Source organism: Sinocyclocheilus grahami, unplaced genomic scaffold, assembly GCF_001515645.1.
Source record: "Sinocyclocheilus grahami isolate Dianchi unplaced genomic scaffold, SAMN03320097.WGS_v1.1 scaffold94.1, whole genome shotgun sequence".
Taxonomy (NCBI): domain Eukaryota; kingdom Metazoa; phylum Chordata; class Actinopteri; order Cypriniformes; family Cyprinidae; genus Sinocyclocheilus; species Sinocyclocheilus grahami.
Window position 1 is genome coordinate 2,654,420 of NW_015505273.1, and position 23,820 is coordinate 2,678,239.

A 23,820-nucleotide genomic window follows, 5' to 3' on the forward strand; every position below is an offset into this window, starting at 1 on the left:
CACACTCACACTCACACTCACACTCACACTCACACACACACACATACACACACACACTCACACACACACACACACACACACATGTCTGGTTTGCTATCCTTGTGGGGACTCTCCATAGGCGTAATGGTTTTTCTACTGTACAGAACGTATATTCTATTGCCCTACATCAACCCTACCCCTAAACCTACCCCTTACAGGAAACTTTCTGCATTTTTAGATTTTCAAAATAATTCATTCTGTGTGATTTATAAGCTTGTTTACCCGTGGGGACCTCAATTTAGGTCCCCACCGTGACATGAGTCCCCATGAGTCTGTGTGTGTTCAGGTGTAAGTCCCCAGCAGAATAGAAAAACAGCTACACACACACACACAAATGAGAATGAGAGAGTTTCTCTCTTTCTGTGCGTCCTCATCCATCTCTCTCTCTCTCTCTCCTCTCAGAGAAATTTGATATTATTTTGCCTTATAATAACAAAGCTGTCAAACAGCTGATGGGGGTCGTAGAGTATTTCCAATGTGAACACCTCCCTCCCCCACATGCATATTATATGTGTGTGTGTGTGTGTGTGTGAGCTAAGCAGTCATCATGCATTTATATATCCCATACTGCAAACAGCAGCATCAATAATACAGTATTATAGCATCTCATTGCACACACACACACACACACACACACACACGACTAAAGGCAGCGCTGATAGTTTTGTTGATCGTCTTCTTCTAGAAACGCACCAGCATATCTGACCCCCACCCCACCTCTAATTAAGATGCAAATATATCCAAACGCACTATAGACATCTTCACAAATTACACCCTTTCACTGTGTGTGTGTGTGTGTGTTTGTGAGAGAGTGGGTGGGGGTGGTGTGTTATAATGGAAGATTAAAATATTTTCCCCCTCATCTGCAGATTTGATTACATTCAGACACGTGTGCATGGAAATATACACACTAGCATCTACAAGTTTGGGGTCAGTATGTTTTTTTAAAGAAATAAATATTTTAATTTGGCAAGGATGCATTCAATTGATCAAAAGTAACAGTAAAAATAAAAAAAATATTTCTATTTCGTATAAATGCTGTTCTTTTGAACGTTCTATTCATCTGTGAATCCTGAAAAATAAAATGTATCACGGTTTCCACACAAATATTGTGCAGCACAGCTGTTTTCAACATTGATAATAATCAGAAATGTTTCTCGAGCAGTAAATCAGCATATTAGAATGATTTCTGAAGATCATGTGACACTGAAGACTGGAGTAATGATGCTGAAAATACAGCGCTGCATCACAGAAATAAATGACATTTTCACAGATATTCACATAGAAAATAGCTATTTTAAATTGTAATAATATTTCACAATTGTACTGTTCTTACTGTATTTTCGGTCAAATAAATACAGCCGTGCTGAGCATGAAATTTGTCAACACCATTCATTTCAATTATCCACACAAATTTACTTCAGTAACCACAGTTTCTGCAAAAACACAGTACATTTTATCCTTCAATAGTTGCTCTTTAATTGCTCAGGAGACATCTGGTTGCAGATTCCAGTATCTGTCATGATAGAGTGTGTTTATGTGTGTGTGTGTGTGTGTGTGTGTCCTGATGTAAGCATCTCACAGACAGTCATTAACCCTATTCATAAAGCTCATATTATATCACACCTTTCTGTTCAAGGTCAGTTCCTGTAGAAAGAGTCACGACTACAAACACAGAGCAGCAAACACCTGTGAGTGTAAGTATACAGTTAAAAACGTACTGAGATTGGATGAAACATTCACTCTGTCCCTTGATAATATCTCTCTGCATAAAGATAGATTCTTTAATAACCTTTTCATGTGGTTTCTATTAAAGCAGCCCTCAAATAACCTGCGTCTCTGCGTTTCATTGTCTGTTTCCATACTGCACTGTTTGTACTTAGTATGTACTATCTTTTAAATAGCTTGTAGGAATAGTATACATTAAGCATGATAAACGATGCAAGCACTAGTATACTTTATTCTCATCACACTACCAGCTTCACAAGGCGAGTGCGATTGATTTCACGTCTGCAAACGGAAGGTCAAGCGCATTGCATGTGGTTTACAGTTCTGATGCATACTGCACATTTCGACAAATGTCATCCAGTGCATGCAGAACATTAGCATGGTGTGCACAGTATACATACTACGGGACTAGTATGACTAGTATTTGCCCTGTCCTCACACCCTCCACCTCTTCTCTCTCTCTCTGCCACGCCAGGCTTTTCTATTACCTGTCTAATTGCACATTCCGCAGTGACAAGAGCTCATTAGTGCTTAATTACACATGTGTTATTTAGTACAAACATCTCCATTTGGGCCCCTTTTGCCGTGTAATTGTTCTGCGGGGATGGCTGATGAGATGAAGGGCACGTCGGAGAGATTCGTGCTGAGTACGGAAGGCTGGAAGTAGGTCATGTGCCATAGCAATAAACAAGGAACGCTGCAATAAAATAATATAGTCTCACACGCTGCAATAAAAAAATATAGACTCACACACACACACACACACACACACACACACACACACACACACACACACAAACGCACTCATGCCGAAGCCAGTAATATCCAAAGCTCATGTAATATTTACAGTGCACTAATAAAAAGATGGAAGAGAGAAAAAGACACTTTTGCATTTGAATTTCAGAGAAAGCTGCAGAAAACTATAATACTGCTGGGATTTTGTTCATTTAAATTTGGAAATAAATCCGAAAAGTTTCAGGATTTTGAGAAATATATATATATATATATATAATAGGAATATTTATATTGTACGATTTTATAAGTATAAGCATTTACTATAAATTATAAATATTAAATATTACAAAAATCAAATGTAAGTAAATGAGTTCATTTAAACATAAAAAGAGATTTAGGATTTTGAAAATATATTTAAATATTATATAAATATAAATATTGTAAGGTTTTATAAGCATAAATATATACTATAAATTATAAATATTTCATATTAAAAGATTTTGCATTATTTAATTAATCAAATGCAAGAAAATTAGTTATTTTAAACCTAGAAATAAACAGTTTTAGGATTTAGAGAAATATAAATATAAAATAATTATTTTAATATTTATATATATTCCATATATTATAAATATTAATACTGAAACGATGGAAAATCATCTGAGATTACGCTGGAGAACATGATGCTCAGGTTTTGTTCATGAAGCTCCAGTGTATTTTGAGAGATGCATTTATTAGTTTAACTTTTTACTCAGATTGCTGATAGTATAAACTGTTATGAAAAATCTATATTCAAAGAGAAAATGCAGAATGGAAACATATTTCACAAGCAGCCATGAACTTCTGAACCCTACTATATTTGTAAGTGTTTAAACATGATGCAATAAAGCAATAAGCGATGCAAATAGGAGTTATGGTAAAATACTATAAATGCACAACTAAGAATGGCTCATGCAACTTTTATAAAACAGCAGCAACAGTGATATCACACAAAGTTTAAATTATTATTAATAGTCATTAATAAAATCATGTCTAGTCCATTAGTCTAATTGTGGCTGTTTACGGCTGACAAACTTGTGCATTAATGTAGAATATGCATTAGCATTTTAAACAGCCCTCAAACGCAGCTCATCCAGTCAGAAATGATAAATCATTCTGGATGCTGATTGGTCAATACAGCATGACCTCTGGTGCCCGATGGCTTAACTGAACCGCTAAATACACCTCGCTTCCGTGCAATTCGATTCAGTTCACTGGAGTCCAATTCACATGTCAGTTTGCTTTGGTTTTGACCTTTCATTCTGTCTCAGTTACTGTAATCTGGCAACAAGCAGCACTGCCCAGGCCAACTTGGACCGAACTATTCAAACAATCCAGTTGTTGCCAGAACAGCGGCGGTAACGACGGCAGCCAGCGGTGCTCGTCTCCTCTCCGGAGAATGAATAATATTCTGGCAGAGCCGAATCTAATAGGCGCTCTCTCTTAGATATTCAGCTGAGAATGGCACTTATGAAATATTAATATCATACAAAAATATGGCAACTCCAGCACACTCCATCTCTCAAACTCCAGCGTAATTGACTATGCGAGTCTTTCCAAATCAGGCAGCGAGGAAACGAGAGGGAGAAAGAAAGGAAAAACAGAAAGTAGGAATATGTCAGCTTTGCGGCAGAGCGCTTCTCACAAATGAGGACGAATTAAACGTACAGACGTGACAAATGGACGACGGATCTGATGATTACACAAACGCAGCACAACACAATTATTGTGATTATGTGTCACTAAAGTATGATAATTGGACGTGTTTACACATTCAGATAAATTAAAACATTAATAACAAACACTTGAGTCATAAATGGACCACGACGTAAACGCATTCGAATGAAAATATCAATGTTTATTCCCGTCAGACCGTGAAGTGCTAAAACCTCCTCAACCAATTTGTCATGAAAACAAACTAATGCAGAGAAACAATGCATGTATGTCAATGCACTTCACCGCAGATTTGTAAAAAATAACACATATTGAGCCACGCCCACCGTGTTCTCTGATTGGCTAATCATATGCAAGTCTCAAAGTGCCACAACACATTCACGAGCTGTTATTATGAGTCTTATTTAAAGCTCAAGTATCAGAAAGACATGTTGTGCTGCTCATTTACACAGCATCACATCTTACACAAACACACAGACCACAACTCTTCAAAAAGAGCTTTCTTCAAAAAGGCCTTAAAAACTTATTTTAGGTGTGAAAGCTCAGATACAGGGACTCCTAACAAAAGCACTACACTATTACAAAATAAATGGATATAATATATTATTTTATTTCATTCTTTCATAATATTTGATTATTAGTCAACCAACCATAGATTCATATATATTTATATGTGTGTGTGTGTGTGTGTGAGAGTGTGAGTGTGAGTGTGTGTGTGTGTGTGTGTGTGTGTGTGTGTGTGAGTGAAATTACCAGAATTAACAAATGTGCTTTATGAAAAAAAAAATGAAAAATTCAGATTTTTTAAAATTAATTTAATTTACTTTATTAATTTATTTTTATAAATTTTTTTTTTTTTTTTTACAATTTATTCATCATTTTATTTTAACCCGGGGCCAATTAGATCTGAGCGTTTCAGAAATGATTCATATTCATATGCAAATATTACACTATAAGTACTGTATGTACTATCCATGTGGAAACCAAACACTTTAAAGACGACACAAAATAACATTCAGAATGATTCTTAATGATACACTTTTGAATTTGAATATTGTGATGAGACTTGAAAACACGATCTATTTGTTAACATTATTTTTGTGGCCTCGGTTAGATTAGCAGAAGAATACATTTACATTTATAAAAGTTATAGAATGGTCAAAAAAAATTATGAAAATTTGTATATTATTACATTTTTTGCAAAACAATTCAATAAAACGCACTGGTGAACTGTGTACAGTAAAATTAAGGACATACATTAAGAGCAGGGTAAACATACTGTCTTTAAGGTATATATTAAAAGCAGGTGTATGGTTTTAATATTGATCATCCACTGAAAGCAGTTTTGTGTGTGTGTGTGTGTGTGTGTGTGTGTGTGTGTGAGTGTGTGTGTGTGTGTGTGTGTGTAAAAACAAAAATAAAAAATTACCAGAATTAACAAATGTGCTTTATGAAAAAAAAAATGAAAAATTCAGATTTTTTAAAATTAATTTAATTTACTTTATTAATTTATTTTTATAAATTTTTTTTTTTTTTTTACAATTTATTCATCATTTTATTTTAACCCGGGGCCAATTAGATCTGAGCGTTTCAGAAATGATTCATATTCATATGCAAATATTACACTATAAGTACTGTATGTACTATCCATGTGGAAACCAAACACTTTAAAGACGACACAAAATAACATTCAGAATGATTCTTAATGATACACTTTTGAATTTGAATATTGTGATGAGACTTGAAAACACGATCTATTTGTTAACATTATTTTTGTGGCCTCGGTTAGATTAGCAGAAGAATACATTTACATTTATAAAAGTTATAGAATGGTCAAAAAAAATTATGAAAATTTGTATATTATTACATTTTTTGCAAAACAATTCAATAAAACGCACTGGTGAACTGTGTACAGTAAAATTAAGGACATACATTAAGAGCAGGGTAAACATACTGTCTTTAAGGTATATATTAAAAGCAGGTGTATGGTTTTAATATTGATCATCCACTGAAAGCAGTTTATGGTGTTGAGATGCCCATAAATCCGTAATCACATGAGATTATAATCCAGGATTACAGAGATGAGAACTCAATTTGAAAACACCCACAAATTGGCATCAATTGATATTGTGAGTTTGCAGGTCCAAACGACGCCAGCGCTGCTCTCTGGATTACGCATCAAAACCTTACATTAGCACGTATTTAGCAGAGGAGGGAAATTTGAGATCTCATTTGGCTAATCCTGCCGTCTTCAGATGGTTTAGTGTCGACACCTCGCTGTGTGTTTAACGCTTATCTTACAGGTGAAACGGCAGCAAATGAGGGAAACCACTGCGAAGAAAACTCATTAATATCTCAATTGCTTCAGATAGGTTTCTATGATATAAATCAAAGGCATACAGATCTCAATAAGAATTCAATCATTTCTCATTAAATGATCTGAGCTGGTATAATCATTTGTTTTATAGCTCTATAATCTTAATGAATGACAAGTATTGGCTCAAAAGTTATAGAAGAAATATTTGAGACATAACTGAGCTATGAATGAGAAACCCTTGAGCAATAACATTTATGACTTTGGTAATAACATGACACCTAAAGATTCTGTAGGAAAAACCACAAATGAGATCCCTTGAGAATCTCAGTTGTTTCTCATAAACAGTGGAGAGGAAATTATGAAAAGCAGACATTTGAGATGTTTCTCCTGAGAAAACAACCCAGTAACTTCACGTGTATTAGAAGAGATCTCAACAATATCTCAAACTGTGCTCAGATTTGCCTAAATACCAAACGTCTATCATTAAAAGGCAAACATCTCTATGTGAACTCGAACATTTCTCATCAAGTGATCTGAGCTGCTCTCCACATTCATTTTATAGCTCTAAATCATTACTGGATGACAACTGTTGGCTCATTTATGTCTGTTTATTTTAGGAGAAACATCTGAGACAGTTGAGATGTAACTGAGCTTTGAACAAGTAACATCAATGAGATTAAAAAAGCAGATGTTTGAGATGTTTCTCCTGAGAAAACAGAGATCTCATCAATGTCTCAAGCTGTTCTCGAATATCAAAAAAATCTACATTCAAAAGTCAGAGATCTCAATATGAACTCAAACATTTCATGATCTTAGATGCTCATCACATGCATTTTTTAGCTCTGCACTATTACTAGATGACAACTATCGTCTAACTTTTTAGGAGAAACATCTGAGACAGTTGAGACATAACTGAGCAATGAACGAGCAACAGCAATGAGATTCAATAATTAAATTCAAATCCAGCAGATGTTTGAGAGGTTTCTTCTGCGAAAACAACCCTAGTAATCTCACATTTGTCTCAAACTGTGCTCAGAGACCAAAAATCTACCAAAAGTCAGAAATCTCAATTTAAGTTCAAACAATTCTCAGCTGTTACTGTATAAACAATCCTTCTGGAAAACTAGTGACTCATTTGTGTCTGTTTTTTTTATTCTAGAAATGATTTTAGGAGAAATATCTGAGACCAAGCTGATACATAAACTCCATTAAGTCTCCAGAGCAACAGTATTCTCCTCTGGCACCATGTGAAGAAAGGAGGGAAAGAGGCTGTTACTGTATAAACAATCCTTCTGGAAAACTAGTGACTCATTTGTGTCTGTTTTTTTTATTCTATAAAATTTATTCTGTACACTCATGGTGAGAGAACGAAAGTCGGCTTCAGAGCAATAAACTCTCTGAAAATAACTGTGTGTGTGTGTGTGTGTCTGTGTGTGTGTGTATGTGTGTGTGTGTGTCTGTGTGTGTGTGTATGTGTGTGTGTGTGTCTGTGTGTGTGTGTATGTGTGTGTGTGTGTCTGTGTGTGTGTGTATGTGTGTGTGTGTGTCTGTGTGTGTGTGTATGTGTGTGTGTGTGTCTGTGTGTGTGTGTATGTGTGTGTGTGTGTCTGTGTGTGTGTGTATGTGTGTGTGTGTGTCTGTGTGTGTGTGTATGTGTGTGTGTGTGTCTGTGTGTGTGTGTATGTGTGTGTGTGTGTGTGTGTGTGTGTGTCGTTCACCTCCAGAGGAAGCTGAAGGTGTGTGTGTGGGGGGGGTGTTGATTTCAGCTAGTGAGCGGATGTTTAACTGAACCAACTTTTAACTGAACCCTGTGTGTCGAGATGTAAAGATACCAAACAAAGCCTAAAACCTCGTTCCCCTCCCCTCACCGCAACACCTGACGCACGGGGCCGAGGAGAAACGGCACGTTTCCTCTCAGAGCTGTTAAAGTGGTTGTTCTGAGCTCAACCTTCATGCCATGGTTTGGTTAGACTTCTTAAAAGGCGGCTGAGGAGACGCTTGATAAAAGGCAGATAATTTTAAACCATTCATATGTAAATGCATGTACGCATCCGGAAAACTGAGCAAAAAAATGCTCTGTCTTTTTTTAGATCGTTCCTCAGAACTCTGGGCATTGTAAAAATATCGTATTTTTCAGTTTTATTTATGAAAGTGTCAAGACTCTGTGAAAGAACTTTAACTAACTGCAGAATAATGAAACACATAAATCCACACCAACTATATGTTAGAATATTTCTATATTTTTATGATAATGCAGTCATTAAAATACCAATGAACTTCCATGACTTATGCAGGCTTTTGTGAATTCTGGATTAGGACTTTTAAAAATCGTTCTATAGAGAATCTTGCAAAGAGAATTCTGTAGTTGATCAAATATTTTAGAGCTGAAAATAACAAAAAAATGACAGTAACAGTTTGCTTAGTCTTTAAATATAATGCATTATAAAAGTATTTTGAATGCATTAATTATGCCTTGTAATGCATCATATAATGCACGGTATGAGCTCATGAATAATTGTAACCACAGTTATAAAACATTATAATACTTATCTACTCATCGTTACACCTCACTATAATGATTCAATAAATTTTATTTTTTTTAATTAAATAATACTTTAAATATTATAATGCATTTTAGCTTTGGTTACAATTATTTATGAAACCATACATTCAATGATATTTTTTAATAGTTAGTGCTTATTATTACTAAAATACAAAAATATTTAAAATTTTAAAATAGGAATCCTAAAAAACTTAAAATCTAAAAACATGCACTGGCAATGTTGTTTTAAACACTGTTAAACCGTTGTTTTAAAATACCTCACAGTACAATGATGTATGCATATGGTAATCAAATTATATAACATAATCAGTATTTTCAATGACTTTGTGGGGGTGGGGGGGTCTGCCGAGAAAAGGGAGGGGGAGAGGAAGAGAGACACGCATATCTTTTAGTGGAAGTCAGGCAGATTGTGCGCCAGAACGCAGGCGTGATTTCTGACTGGATACAATGAGACATTATCAAAGATACTTCACTTGATACATCGTGTCAGTTTTAGTGGTCTCAGACTGCATACGTTGTGAAAATATAAGTGATGTCTGACTGGATGAAAAAAAAAATCCCAAACGGAGTACTTTGTAGCAGTCTGATTTCTGGCTTGATTAATATTTGCGGCGTGAATGGTTCTGGATCTGTGAATGGTTCTAGGCTGAATGCATAGTAAAGATAATGCTTCGTGACTAGATATTGTGCTAATATTACTAATTTATAACTGGATACAATACAGTATACATTATTACGGACTCAGTAAATTGTAACAATGTTGGATGGTTCTAGACTGAATATTGAACCAATATTTATTTTTGACTTGATATATTTTAGCAATATCAAACATTTCTGGACACCTAGCAATATCATTGTTCACAGACTGTGTAGCAATATAAATGATTTCTGGCTGGATACGCTGTTTCAATATCAATAGGCTAGTTTTTTATTTTGTTTAATTTCAATAATTTCCGAAAACAGTTCTGACTGTATATATTGTAGCAATATGAATTATTTCTGGCTGGGTAAATTGTTACTATTAATGGTTCCAGACTGGATAAATTGTGGCTATGTGAATGTTTTCTGACAGCATACATTGTTTTGATATATCCTAATAATATTAATTATTAAGTGGATATATTGTAGCATTTACATTGTACATGTACATTGCTGTAGTATTACTTTTTTAACTGGATATATTCTAAAAATATAATGGTCTCAGACTAGATATATTGTAGCAATGGCAATAATTTCTTATTAGTAAAAATATGAATGTTTTCTGACTGGATAAATTGCAACTATTAATGGTTCCAGGCTGGTAAATTGCAGCTATGTCAATGCTAGCTAACTGGCTGGATTGTAATGTTAGGAGTGTGCAACTGGACTGTTTACATTGTAACAATATAAATGATTTCAGACTGGATAAATTGTTTTATTATTTTATTTTATTTTATTTATTGTTTTAACTATTAATGGTTCCAGACTAGATACACTGTAGATATGCATATTCTTTCTGTCTGGATACATTGTAAATTGTACAATTTCTAGGTTCAAAATACCCTAGTATTCCCATAAACACTCAAAACCTATTGTATAATCATGCACTTTGTGGTTTTTTTATTAGTTTCCTTACAAAATAGGCTTATTATTACTAAAACATAAAAAATAAAAAAAACATAAGATGTGTAAATATTATTTTTAACACTACCTAGATGGTATTGTTCAAAGTACCTAATAGTACAGTGATATATGGATATGGAAACCAAAGAGTACCGTGACCTATATACCATGTTTCAAGCAAGGAAAAAAAATCCATCAACATTTTAAAATTCTCTGTCTTTTTCCTAGCCGTGGGAACAATGATAATGGATAAGATGAGGTAGGATCGGTCAGCGTGAGCTGCTTTGTTAGCACTCCAGCACTGATAAATGATTTACGATGCCGGTTTCTGGAACATCAATACCATCTCGTTTCTAATTAAAAAGAAGCCGCCCACAATATTGCACACAACAGTATCCAGTCGAGCAGGACGACGAGAAGATCATTCCAAAAGAAAAGCTTCTGCAGCAGAGGATTCATGGTGTTTTGGAACAATGTTATTTCCACAGTTTCACACTTTCAGTTAATGTGCTGAGTAAATCTATTGAAAACAAAAGCGGCGGGCGCGCACGGTTCGAGTTTTTCCAGTGAGTCAGACGTGTTTTACTTTGTTAAATACGGACGTTCTTTCAAGTAACGGAAAGTGAAAAAGGAAACTTAGGTAATACTGAGTCAAATGTGCTCACTTTTGTTAGTGAGTCACTCTTGAGGGTGATTGTGTGTGAACATTTGCAGCATTGCAAACGTAAGATGAGTGTATTTGCATCAGTGATGCTCAACTGCAGGAACACTACTGCATGTGCACACGATAAAATCAATGAGTACCATCTAAAGAGGATGCTAAAATGACTGTATGTTCACGTGCATCCCAAACACTTCACTGCATTCAACAAATAACACTCACTGTGTTTTTGCACTATTATCAATAAAAAAGAAAATTGCAGTTTCCACATTGGACATTTTGTCCATTTGTTTCACAAAATTTATTCTATGTAAATCCCTCATAATTTTAATCATGTACAGTTGCATAAAAAAGTCTGTTTTGGTTTCACAAATAATTTACACAGATATTCTTTGTCTCAAGCTTCATAAGTGAGGCTTAATGTAAAGAAAAATAGCAACTATTTACTAAAAAAATAGTACTATACTGTACTTGACTGTTCAGTTTTGGTTCAAACTTGAAGTTCATTCTTTAGTGTGTTTGTGTGTGTGTGTGTATGTGTGTGTGTGTGTGTGTATGTGTGTGTGTGTGTGTGTGTGTGTGTGGGAAGAAGGTTATGTTGGGTGTGAAGTGTGGCCCTGTGAGGACATATAGGGACTTTCAGTTCATCATGTGACCCTCAGAGAACCACAAAGTCACCACAGACAGACAGACACTGTCACTCTCAGACAACAGGGGGTGCTAGAGAAAGCCCCGATCTAAACCTAGTGTGCTGCCTACACAGACCACTATGAGGGAATCAAATATGATGAATGCATCAAATGTTTATTACAAATATATTTTTATGGTACGAAAACAATCAATAATCCACTTCATAGTTAATTCAAACTGATTACTTTACCCAGTATGTGCTTTTATTCATTTTAAAGTATTGTGTCATTAGTTTAGGAACACATTAATGTAAAACATATTTGTATTTCTGTCATGACAACTATCGGAGGGATTGGCATGGTAACGTACATGATAATGTTAATGTATTTGGTCTTGGCGAAATAGATCTGCTACGCTGCTGCTGCGGCAGAGCAAGTACCGAGACTTGCTACTGCCAATAAATCCACAATATGCTGCTGTGAGCATGTAAGAAATATTGCTGCTGCAAATATAACATACATGAAATAACGCCCATATAGCATACATGAATCACCTCGTAGCAGATCTATACAGGTGGAGCTGGGGAAGGTGGAGGGTTTCTGAAGCAAGCTGCAACTGCTACGCAAGCACTAGTCATATATTTGAATGTTGAGCAGCGAGCTCATTGGCTACCGATACAGGAGAGAACCAATCAGCTGTGCCATGTGATAATGATGTAATTAAGTCAGATTGATTTAGACCTATTGGACTGCGCCATCTAGAGTTTCATGCCAGAACTCTGTATTTGTTGCTACCTATGGCAGATCATTACAAACCGATCACTAGTTAAGATGCTAAAGAATAAAGGCTCGTTCACACAAAAAACGCTAACTATAACGATAACCGTTTTGCCGTCTGTCACTTTACATGTTCAAGCTGTTTAAATTCGGGTGGATTCTGATTGGCTGTCAATGTTTTTATCGTTCAACGACTGGAAAAAATAAATCCCACAGTAATTCCAATGATATTTTTAGTCTTTAGTTATCGTTATCGTTGTGGTGTGGATTAGAATTAGAATTTTGGTCGTTCATTTACACGAATGGGGCCTAAAAATGCAAACTTTTAAAAATGGGTTTCAAAGTGTACATTTTTGAAAACTATATAAATTATCATCTTGTAAACTACAAAACGTAAATTTGTGAAAATGGTGATGTCATGCGTATGCATATTAGATGTTAAGTCTATGACAGGGGTCGCCAACTGGCGGACTCCGGTCCGAATCCGGACCGCGAGATGTGTCCGAATCCGGACCGCGAGATGTGTCCATCCGGACCGCAAAGTTTTTTGACATGAAATAAATAAATACCAGACGCTATTTTCTAATAAAATATAATTTATATCAAGCACATCATGGTCAGCTCAGTAGAGCACTGTGGGTCCTTCGGCACCATAGGTAGGTACTATGGTTAACTGTTGCTACAGTCAGACGTGCAGTGAAGAGAGCAGAGAGAGGCACGCAGACAGAAGAAACTTTCAGTGAGTGAAAAACAATGGCATTCTCAGAAATTAAGAAAGTTGACAGGTCCTTAAAAACTCTTAAATTTAGTCGTATCAAATTTAAGGCTATAAAAAGTCTTAAATGGTACAAGAAAGTCTCAATTATGATTTCAGGATGTCTTAAATTTGGGGACGGTAAGACAAGAATTGTGATACGGCTTAATGTGACGATTAAACTTCAAAAGGTTATGATTTCATTGAATAAATATGAGCGCTGCATGTTTCAAAGTCAGCTGCTTCTCTGCTTTGTGTACTGGCGTTACCAGGGAAACCGCTGTACTGTATTTCTGCCGTTCCGAAAGTGCCACCTGCTGGCAGAGAATGAATGTGCATGTTTTTGTTCAGACCAATGTGAAAATCAACCCATGCTTATATGCTGCTAACACGCAAAGCTGTTACATGTGAACTGGTGGATAGACAAGAAGAAAATGCAATAAAAATTTTAACAATTAAGACAGTAACATATATTTATAAGTTATTTAATGAATATAATTGACTGATAATAATTGTTTAAATTAATATAATAATTGATAATTTTGACTCAAATTTCTTTTTAAAAAATGGTTTAAAGACTTAAATGAGAAGCTTATAATTTTATAAAACTTTGTTTTTGTCAAAACCTGTATCTGAACTGTAAATCATGCTTTTTACAGTCATTTTAATTTAATTTGTGCATGTCTTAAAAAGTCTTAAATATGAGCTTAAAAGGGTGGTTCACTGGGGTTTTTTTCTAGGCTTGATTGTGTTTATGGGGTGCAGTCTAATGTGTTAATGCTTAGTTAAAAAAAAAAAACCGCATTATTTTTCACATCATTTACCTTTATTCCATACAGCTCTGTCCCTTCTCTGATAAACGCACTGATCATTTCCTGTTTTTATGAAGCCCCGCCCTCAGAAATAGGCGATGGGCTCTGATTGGTTAGCTAGTCCAGTGTGTTGTGATTGGCTAAACCGCCTCTAGTGCGCGTCTAAACGTCCCGCCCCTCACCTCAGCGGCATGTGCTCCGAATGTATTGTAAACAACGGCATCGTTAATATCGCTTATCAGTTTGAGCCCGATTGAGAAGCAGAGGATATTATTGAAGAGGATCGTGCAGAACCTGTGCAAGCACGGCTTTTAATGGTAGGCCTATGTTTTTTGTTTGTTGTTGTCTCTTACTTTTAGATATGCTGTTATTTGTAAATGCTACTGCTTATGTTAGCTTTTAATATATGGTTTTATCCTGATTAAAGCTTTAATACAGTACAGCAACCGCATGCGCGTCCATGTTTAATGCTTCTCATAGCTATGTGAAAATAAGTGTATAATTGGAACAGTTCATTGTCGGAGCTGAGCTGAATGAGAGAGAGAGAGAGAGAGAGAGAGATGCAGAGCGTGTGAAGAGCAGGGGGACATGAGGAACAGGATTGAGAACCACTGCTTTAGAACATTGATTTTGAAGCTTGTGAATCCATTAAAATCGTTAGAAGACAGAATCGCGATTCATATATGAATAGATTTTTACGTGCACCCCTAGTTTTCTCTTCCTCTTCTGTAAAGCAGCGCAGCATGGCCTCGCCCCCTTTGCTGCCTTTTCCCGAGGGCGGGGTTTATCTGGGTTTGTGATGTCACAAACCCGGGAAGTACCTCGTTGTAGTCCCTACCAGCCGTTTTTGTAGGCATTAAACTGGTAGAATTTTAAAAGACAATATCTCCGTTTGCATTGAACTTTCAGCTTCATAACTTTGCAGATATAGTTTATGCTCAAACAGCAACATTACACACTAACTAACGTTAAAAAAGTGAAATCGTAATGAACCTTTAAATATAATTGTCCGGACCTCGGCTAGTGAGGAGGGTTCATTACTGGACCTCAAGCAATTTTATTTGAAGACCTCTGATTTATAAGAATGTGTATGTGCACAGATGCACAGTGTTTTTTTTGTTGTTTTTTTACAAAGTAACAGCCCCAACTACTGGCCTGGCCTGCATAATACAGCGTTTTTGTTGTTTTTGCAGATCTGTGTGAACGGGGGTTATTTGGACAGCATTGCTGCTTGCAATGCGAAACCTTTCAAAAATGCAAAAGAAAAAACGTTTCAGTTTGTAGTACATTGTTGTCATGTAAAACGTACACTTAGAATGATTATTTAACTTTTTAGTTATCATTATAGTTGTTTTCATTGGTGTGAATGGACTTTAAGCTCAGAAACATACGCTAAAAAAGCACACAATTGCAAACGCTAACTATGCAACTTTACAACTAGTATGTGTTGCATCGGCATAGTATGCTAAAGCATTGATGTTAGTAACTGTGTACTTGTATAGAGTATGTTTCTGGTCCGCTAGCCGCTTGGATGAGAGCTGGAGAAGAGCTGAAGGTACGAGTTTTGTGTCTCACCCCTGAAGAGGGCAGTCTTTTCTCCTCAGGGTTGGGCCTCAAGGGTAAAGCGCCGTACAGCCTAACACCTCGATCTCCTACACCGTATCTGCTCTGAGAGATGGAGAAAAGAGGAGACAGAGAGGAGAGAAAAACAGAGGACAACAGGCCCAACTTAGAAGAGTCTCAGAGGAACAAAAAACACAAACCACAGAAGACAATCATCATCACTAATCAAAGCATCAGCAATAACAAACAGGGTTTCTGTGGTGTTTTCCCTCACTAAAAGGATACTAGGCCAGATGTTTGCTATGCAGAGTGGTTGCTAGGGTACTCCAGATGGTTTAAGTGTGTTACTATGTGGTTGTCAGGGGGTTACTATGCAGAGTGGTAGCTAAGGTACTCCAGATGGCTTTAAGTGTGTTACTATGTGGTTGCCAGGGTGTTGCTATGCAGTTGTTTGTGTTTAGAATGGTGTTAGTGTGCTCTAGATGATTTTAGATGTGTTGCTATGTGGTTTCCAGGGTGTTGCTATGCAGTTGCTAGGGTGTTCAGAGTGACTTTTAACATGTTGCTATGCAGATGTTTGTGTACTGAGTGGTTGCTAGGGAGCTCCAGATGGTCTGTTGCTATGTAGTTGCTAGGGTGTTGTTATCTAGATAAGGCTCAGGTCCCTGCTTCAATGAGCATCTATGGGATTTTTTCACCTGTTTTATTATCCAGCAGGTGTAAATTGTGCATCGGAACTGTAATAATACTTGGTGTCTAGGCTTTGATCACATTACTATCAGCACTAGTACTAGTGATGATTGACTTAAACGCCACTAATAACATATTGTGCTCAGCAGGAATAATGACATATGAACTGATTTCAGTCAGTCATTCTGGCCTCTTCCCACTGCGTGTACATGTATCAGTGTGTGTGTGTGTGTGTGTGTGTGTGTGTGTGTGTGTGTGTGATCTCCTCTGTCCCACTCTGTGTGTGAGGCTTGTTTGAGGAAACGCACCCGGCAGGAGTTTTGGCAGTCTGGGTTTGGGAATTGGAGCAATCCAACATCTAATGATTCACACAAGAGAGTGTGCCAAACACACACACACACACACACACACACACACACACAGTACACACAGAGACATATGAAACTAGTGTAGTGTACTTGTAGTGCACACTGCTGTCTATCAAATGACCCTCGAGAAATATATTACAAGCGGATCATGAAATACGGCCTCAGGTTCATTAACAAAATACTATGGTAAACGTACAAGGTAATACCACAGTATTCTTTGAAGTACCATGGCATATGAACAGTGACTGATTAATGTAAATAAATGTAATCAGGATTACATAATCAGATTCCAAAAATGTAGTACTTGTAATCTGATTATATTATGTTTTAAAAAGTTCATAATCAGATTACAGTTACTTTCTATGGATTACATGATTACAAATTATTCACAATTTCAAACGTAAAAAATTTAGATCATACGTTAGGTCAAAAGTAATCTATAAGTAATCCAAAAGTAATCAGAATACATTATCTAAAATGAGTAAACAAATTACTAATGTCAATTTTTTTATCATGCAATTTGTAATCAGTAACAGTAAGTAATCTACCCATCACTGTGTATGAATATGGAAAAGACAAAATAGGTAGGTTGTTTATTTTAAATACACATGCATACAAATAAAGTATCAAACATGTTTTTTCTTTGGACATGCACATCTCAAAGTACCGTGGTCAATCTCTTTTAATTGCATTGCCAAAAATAAACAAGTTTGATGTCAAATCTTTCCTCACACTAATCTATGACAACTATTCTCTCTCAGCCAGTCGACTGTCTTCAGAACGCAAGCAAACCCACACGTGAAGTGACTGAAGCACTGGATGAATCTGCATATCACTGTAAATCAGAAAGTGCTGTATGACTAACAATATGCTGTCAAGTAAATCCAGAGTGCCGTATTTAGTGCGGTGAGAATGTCCCTCATCAGATGTGGCAGCTCGGGCCGGCCGCGATGACTGTGCCACTAATTGCCCAGACAGAGTGAAGGGATCGTGGGATGTTGTCATCTACTTTTCTTTCTTTTTCTCTGATTTGTATCTCTCTCATCACTGCAGCTAAACTTAGACACACAGCAGGGGTTTTCTGCACCTTGTGTCTTCCTGTTAACCGCCGCACGTGTCCGTAATCGATGTGCCCTTTACTGCAAACTTTACTGTAACCCGTGGGTGACTTGAGGGGGCATTTCTGAATGTCTCGACCGATCAGATCCCAGAATGATTGTGGTTAAATCCCTTGCTTGACTGGAAGTTGAGTTTAAAATAAAAGGCTCATGGATAAACATTAGTAGTTGACATGATGTTGTGTATTTCTGCAAAAAAATTATAAAATAATAATAATAAATGCCTAGATTAGATACAATTATCTAAAAACTGGCTTAAAATTTTTAATTAAAAAATGCCTTGACAACTAGATGAGTTCAAATTAAAATAAATGTGACCCTGGACCACAAAACCAGTCATAAGGGTACATTTTTTTCTAAATTGAGATTTATTCATCTCAGCTTTCCATTGATGTATGGTTTGTTAGGATAGGACAATATTTGGCTGAGATACAACTATTTGAAAATCTGGAATCTGAGGGTGCAAAAAAATCTAAATATTGAGAAAACCATCTTTAAAGATGTCCAATTGAAGTTCTTAGCAATGCATATTACTAATCATAAATTAAGTTTTAATATATTTACAGTAGGAAATTTACAAAACATCTTTATGGAACATGATCTTTACTTAATATCCTAATGATTTTTGTCATAAAAGAAAAATGTATAATTGTGACCCATACAATGTATTTTTGGCTATTGCTACAAATATCCCCCAGCGACTCAAGACTCAAGCTTTTGTGCTCCAGGGTCACATTTGACAAAAATATAAACTTAAAAATAAATTTTTACAGTAGGAAATTTACAAAACATCTTTATGGAACATGATCTTTACTTAATATCCTAATGATTTTTGTCATAAAAGAAAAATGTATAATTGTGACCCATACAATGTATTTTTGGCTATTGCTACAAATATCCCCCAGCGACTCAAGACTGCTTTTGTGCTCCAGGGTCACATTTGACAAAAATATAAACTTAAAAATAAATGAAAACTAAATAGAAATATAAAAACTAATAAAAATGACAAAAGCACATCAAATTACAAAAACTTCTAAACTGAAAACATAAAAAAAGCTAATTCATGATACACATTGTAACATTACGGTACATAAATAAAGCTAAAATAATGCTGAATAAGAACAGGAACATGTATATAGAGAGGTCGTGTAAACATGCAATGCGGTGTTAAATATAAAACCGCTGACGTTGAATCTTTCTAACATGCTAGTGAAGGAGAGAGGACATTTAAAAACAAACAATCAAGACAAAATCCGCATTAAAGAGAAACGCAAAGCACCAGCTGCTTGATGCAAATGTCCCTAAACCGCAAGACCATTACTGCAGTTTGAATATTGGATATTATTACAATGCAAATTGCATAGGCCAGAGATTAAGTTGCAATTACGGCCTGAAAAGCATCAAGACCGGTGGAATGATTCTATTTCAGGCGCTGCACACTGGGCTTCAGACAGTAGGGATGTACTTAGTAATATTAAATATGGTATAAAATACTAGGTGGTGTGGCTGGGTACTAAGTGTGTGTGTTTAAGCAATCATACCAAACACTTAACGCTGCTCAATAAATTAACTCGACCATCAGGAGAATAAATGTCATCCCCAATGCGGTGTTAAATATAAAACCGCTGACGTTGAATCTTTCTAACATGCTAGTGAAGGAGAGAGGACATTTAAAAACAAACAATCAAGACAAAATCCGCATTAAAGAGAAACGCAAAGCACCAGCTGCTTGATGCAAATGTTCCGTAAACCGCAAGACCATTACTGCAGTTTGAATATTGGATATTATTACAATGCAAATTGCATAGGCCAGAGATTAAGTTGCAATTACGGCCTGAAAAGCATCAAGACCGGTGGAATGATTCTATTTCAGGCGCTGCACACTGGGCTTCAGACAGTAGGGATGTACTTAGTAATATTAAATATGGTATAAAATACTAGGTGGTGTGGCTGGGTACTAAGTGTGTGTGTTTAAGCGATCATACCAAACACTTAACGCTGCTCAATAAATTAACTCGACCATCAGGAGAATAAATGTCATGGAGTGGATCTCAATACATAAACCAACCGTTCAGCCAAACGTGAAGATCCTCATGTCATTCCAAACTCTACAATGTTATTTTTGTTTGAAAAACTTATTCACTCATAGTGACCAAGTCTGTCAAGCCCAAAAAGGCTAAAAATACCACACAAGTATCGTAAAAGTAGTCATCGTGACTTCTGTGCTATATATATAATTAGAATAACTCTTCTGACTCAAATGTAAGATACTTTTATGATGTTTTTGGCTCTATATGCTTTCATTGCATGGAAAAGAGCAACGTGAGTAACAGGATCTTCATTAGTGGGTGAACTTGTCCTCTAACTGTAAGTTCTGTCCAGTGTTTTTCCGTCTGTGAGTCATAAAACATAATCAAAACAAACTAATATAAAAGAGGGCGATTGATTATAAATGAGACAGAAACGGATCCGTCTCTGGGTTTCTTTCTCTCGTTAGATTTCTCGTTAGTCTCACACAGATTCTGTCTCATTATGAAAATAGGGGGAATTGTGTTTTGGGTTATGTGTGCGTGTGTGTAGGTGTGTCTGTGTGTTTAATTAGGATAACACAGAAAAAAATGAGAATGCTGAACACCTGCAAGACAATAAAAGACAAGCACACACACACACACACACACAGGTCATTACCAGGATTTGCCAAATTTCTTAACATTTTCTGAGCTGATTTTGTGGGAAAATCTGCACAATTCTAAAAACTAATTCAAACATGGTCAAATAATACTGAATATTTATTGCACTATAATACATAATAGCTATAATATTTCATAAACTTTTACCTGATCCGTTAACACTCACTCATTTCCGAATCAAAAAGACGTTTGAGATTCAAAACATAACGTCTAATGTTAATCAGTTAAGATTTGGCAATTAATAGTTAATTAAACTACACACTAACTGAAACCGTAAAATCTTTAAAAAGTATTTTATTTGCAGTAAAAAAAACAAAAAACATTTTGAATTATTATTAATCATTATTGTAAGTTATTTCTCCAACTAAGCACATTACTGGATGCCCCTGAATTCAGGTTTTGTCAGATTTAACTCAGCACAAAACTACAGTCAAATAAACCCATAAACACAGTCTGTATTATTTCTGTAAGACGGTGATGTTTATTTGTGACATTTAGCTACTTAAAACTAATCTAAAGTCAACGAGCGATCCGACCGATGGCTTTTATTTCTTTCTGTCGTTGTATCACAGCTCAAATCCCTGAAGAACACAATGTTCCCACAGGCCTGTTCATCCAAAATAACTCTGGCTGGACGCCGTCCAGTTAATAACTGTGTTTGTACAATCAACATATTGTTTTGGCCATGTGAAGATGAATGACCTGTTTAAACGGGAGAGACAGACAAACAGAGAGAGACAGAGCGCCGCTGATCGGATGAGGAGAAATTTAAATATTGAAGCTGCTGTTTAATATTTACAGATGTTAAAATATAAACATGCTAGCAGATTTTCACATTTTCTGGTGAAAATATGAGTGCTGTTTGACTATGTAAAACTCACTGCCATATTGCTAGGGTTTTGTGATTGGCTGGGACGTTGCTAAAGTGTTCGCATTGGTTTTTACCGCATTGTACTGTGTTTACTATGCTGGTTCCCAGTGCATTACTATGTAGTTGCTATGTAGAGTAATAATGGGTTTTGTGACTGGCCAGGGTGTTGCTAAGGTGTTCTCAATGGTTTTCAGTGCTCGTTTTCAGTGGTAGAAACTGATTACATGTAATCTGGTTTACGTAACCAGAGTCAAAAAGTTAAGTACTTGTAATTAGATTATATTACATTTTAAAATACTTGTACTCAGACTAGTTACTTTTTTATTGATTACATGATTACATAATACAACTACATTACAAACACATTAAAATGTACAAATTTGCATTGTTTTTTAAGTACTTGTAATTAGATTATATTACATTTTAAAATACTTGTACTCAGACTAGTTACTTTTTTATTGATTACATGATTACATAATACAACTACATTACAAACACATTAAAATGCACAAATTCGCACTGTTTTTTTAAGTACTTGTAATTAGATTATATTACATTTTAAAGTACTCAGACTACAGTTACTTTTTTATTGATTACATATTACAACTACATTGCAAACACATTAAAATGCACAAATTCAACAAAATGAGAAACTGAAGAAATAAAAAGCGTGATTTAAGTACGCAGTGAATTTGTTTGTGGGAAAATCTGCACAATTCTAAAAACTAATTCAAACATGGTCAAATAATACTGAATATTTATTGCACTATAATACATAATAGCTATAATATTTCATAAACTTTTACCTGATCCGTTAACACTCACTCATTTCCGAATCAAAAAGACGTTTGAGATTCAAAACATAACGTCTAATGTTAATCAGTTAAGATTTGGCAATTAATAGTTAATTAAACTACACACTAACTGAAACCGTAAAATCTTTAAAAAGTATTTTATTTGCAGTAAAAAAAACAAAAAACATTTTGAATTATTATTAATCATTATTGTAAGTTATTTCTCCAACTAAGCACATTACTGGATGCCCCTGAATTCAGGTTTTGTCAGATTTAACTCAGCACAAAACTACAGTCAAATAAACCCATAAACACAGTCTGTATTATTTCTGTAAGACGGTGATGTTTATTTGTGACATTTAGCTACTTAAAACTAATCTAAAGTCAACGAGCGATCCGACCGATGGCTTTTATTTCTTTCTGTCGTTGTATCACAGCTCAAATCCCTGAAGAACACAATGTTCCCACAGGCCTGTTCATCCAAAATAACTCTGGCTGGACGCCGTCCAGTTAATAACTGTGTTTGTACAATCAACATATTGTTTTGGCCATGTGAAGATGAATGACCTGTTTAAACGGGAGAGACAGACAAACAGAGAGAGACAGAGCGCCGCTGATCGGATGAGGAGAAATTTAAATATTGAAGCTGCTGTTTAATATTTACAGATGTTAAAATATAAACATGCTAGCAGATTTTCACATTTTCTGGTGAAAATATGAGTGCTGTTTGACTATGTAAAACTCACTGCCATATTGCTAGGGTTTTGTGATTGGCTGGGACGTTGCTAAAGTGTTCGCATTGGTTTTTACCGCATTGTACTGTGTTTACTATGCTGGTTCCCAGTGCATTACTATGTAGTTGCTATGTAGAGTAATAATGGGTTTTGTGACTGGCCAGGGTGTTGCTAAGGTGTTCTCAATGGTTTTCAGTGCTCGTTTTCAGTGGTAGAAACTGATTACATGTAATCTGGTTTACGTAACCAGAGTCAAAAAGTTAAGTACTTGTAATTAGATTATATTACATTTTAAAATACTTGTACTCAGACTAGTTACTTTTTTATTGATTACATGATTACATAATACAACTACATTACAAACACATTAAAATGTACAAATTTGCATTGTTTTTTAAGTACTTGTAATTAGATTATATTACATTTTAAAATACTTGTACTCAGACTAGTTACTTTGTTATTGATTACATGATTACATAATACAACTACATTACAAACACATTAAAATGCACAAATTCGCACTGTTTTTTTAAGTACTTGTAATTAGATTATATTACATTTTAAAGTACTCAGACTACAGTTACTTTTTTATTGATTACATATTACAACTACATTACAAACACATTAAAATGCACAAATTCGCGTAATTTTTAAAAGTACTT

The 23,820-nt window shown here is 35.5% G+C and overlaps 1 protein-coding gene across 1 annotated transcript in view; it reads right to left on the bottom strand.

Moving 5' to 3' along the window:
* The window catches only part of LOC107587606 (TOX high mobility group box family member 2), a 99,996-nt gene extending 83,952 nt beyond the window's left edge, over positions 1–16,044 (bottom strand). Inside the window, exon 1 of the mRNA XM_016275457.1 lies at positions 15,906–16,044. The gene's annotated coding sequence lies outside the window, so the exon portion shown is untranslated. The remainder of the gene's footprint in view (positions 1–15,905) is intronic.
* Between the last annotated feature and the right edge of the window lie 7,776 nt (positions 16,045–23,820).